Here is a 2,677-nt window from a genome sequence, read left to right on the forward strand (position 1 = left end):
ACCCGACATGTCCGGGGCCGGACATGTCCGGGCCCGGATATATCCGGGGCCCGACATGTCCAGGGCCGGACATATTGGGGCCCGGATATATCCGGGGCCCGACATATCGGGTGCCTGACATGTCCGGGGCCAGACATGTCCGGGCCCGGATATATCCGGGGCCTGACATGTCCGGGTGCCCGACATGTCCGGGGCCGGACATGTCCGGGCCCGGATATATCCGGGGCCCGACATGTCCAGGGCCGGACATATTGGGGCCCGGATATATCCGGGGCCCGACATGTCTGGGGCCCGACATATCGGGTGCCTGACATGTCCAGGGCCAGACATGTCCGGGCCCGGATATATCCAGGGCCTGACATGTCCGGGGCCGGACATGTCCGGGGCCCGATATCTCTGGGTGCCCGACATGTCCGGGGCCCGACATATCGGGTGCCCGACATGTCCGGGGCCCGGATATATCTGGGGCCCGACATGTCTGGGGACCCACATATCTGGGCCCGGACATGTCCGGGGCCTAAGGTATGCCACGTGGCATACAAGTGCAGAAGAGGTATTTTCCAATGTTATGTCACGTGGCATGCAACCTCCAAGATGCCACCTTTCCAAGGGTTTGCCACGTGGCATCCATAGGTACCACCTCTCCAAGGGTTTGTCACGTGGCATGCAACCTCCAAGATGCACCTTTCCAAAGGTTTGCCACGTGGCATGCAACCTCCAAGATGCACCTTTCCAAGGGTTTACCACGTGGCATCCATAGGTACCACCTCTCCAAGGGTTTGTCACATGGCATGCAACCTCGAAGATGCCATCTTTCCAAGGGTTTGCCATGTGGCATCCATAGGTACCACCTCTCCAAGGGTTTACCACGTGGCATGCAACCTCCAAGATGCCACCTCTCCAAGGGTTTGGCACGTGGCATGCTATAAGTACATAAAAGTATGCCACGTGGCATGCCACCTCATCCAAACCATCCGTCTGAATGCCACCTTCTAAAAGGTATAGCTCATGGCATATAAATTGCTCAAAATGTATGCCACGTGGCAAACCCTACCCTACCCTAAACCCTAAACCCTACGCTTGCACATGGCATAGTGTTGCGTTCCATACATTGAGCCAGTGTGCCATCTTTAGAGCACGTGGAATAACACGTGGCGATATAAGTTACTACGAAAAAAAACAACTCAAAAACATCCAACTTTAGCCGAAATATGAGTTGGCAACACTACATTTACTACCATGACACCAAGCTCGAAATATGTCACGTGACTCTTACCTTGAAAAACCACTAAAAACGGCACATGTTACATGGCATGAACAGTGTGCCACGTGTCATCCGCTCCTAGGAGTCGTCTTGTGACACTCGAAAAAAAAAAGTAAGAAAAAATGACCACTTTTTCATTGTTGATGTTGCAGAAGTCGCAGCACTTCCAGATTCTAAGCCCGAACACTAATACATGCTGTGGGGTGAAAGCCCAAAGCGTGTGTCTCCCAGGGGGGGGGGGCTGTGGGGGGTTCCAAAAGTATAGTAGGGATAGTGTGGGTGTTGGAGGTCGGGTAGCCGAGGTGGAGTCCGAGTTGAACTCGGAGTCCGAGTCCGGGTCCGAATCCGGGCGAGCGAGTGCTCTTCACGTGGTATACTGCGTGCGGGGCGAGCTCAAAGTGGGCTTTGGCTTCTGGCTTTGGCTCGTGGCTCTGCTTTTGCTACCTGCAACATCACACTCCCTGCTCGCCACCACAATGCGCATTGGGACGGGTCCTGGTGAAAGCCGGGAGACTCGGATCTTTGCGTGCGGTGGTGGTGGGCTGGCTGGCAGTTAATCCTCCTGATGTGGGGTGGTGTGTGCCTTTGGTAGAGGGCTGCACACCTATTGCTGTGGTGCAACACATGTGCTTGTGACGGGTCCTGGCCAATGCTCCGGCAGAACCGGGAGACTCGGACGACCAACATGTGTGGTGCGCCACAGCTCGGGCTAGCCTCTCGCTTTTGTGTGTGTTTTGGGGCAGTGGGGTGTTCGCACCCCCTCCCAAGCACACACCCCTTGCTGTGCTGTAACCGTTGAGTCCGGATCCGGGCGGGCAAAATTCCCTCGTGTTTGAACGTGGGTGAGCTCAGTCGCATGGGGGCTTAGCTGGTGCTTCACAGCCGGGGAAGTGATGCTCTAGACATCTACCCTTTTGTGAAAAATGCATGTGATGGGGGAGCAAGAAGTCATATGCTCTGTGCTATTGAGCGACCTTTTGGAATCTCGGGCAGGGGATGTATTTCTACCTGGCGAAAGGATCGGTCGCTCCATAGCACAAGAGCATGTAACTTCTTGCTCCCTCCCGTCACATGCATTTTTAACAAAGGTTTGCTCCTCTTGTTGTGTCCTTGATGGGTGATGGCTCCACTTACTTGTGATGCTGAATGAACTGATGTTCCTGGTGTGACCAGCAAGTCCGGATCCGGGCGGGCAATTCCCTTGTCTTGAACTTGGGTGAGCTCAGTCGCATGGGGGCTTGGTGGGGAGCTGGGTTCTGAGGTGACTGACGCAAAACATGTACGTGCCTGCATGCCCTTTGCCCCGCACACTAAGTAAGCATGTGGTGGAGGACATATGCTCCGTGCTATTCAGCGGCCTTTTGGAATCTCGGGCAGGGGATACATTTCCACCTGGCGAAAGGATCGGTCGCT

The sequence above is a fragment of the Selaginella moellendorffii genome, unplaced genomic scaffold (assembly GCF_000143415.4).
Source record: "Selaginella moellendorffii unplaced genomic scaffold, v1.0 SELMOscaffold_80, whole genome shotgun sequence".
In the NCBI taxonomy this organism is placed as follows: Eukaryota; Viridiplantae; Streptophyta; class Lycopodiopsida; order Selaginellales; family Selaginellaceae; genus Selaginella; species Selaginella moellendorffii.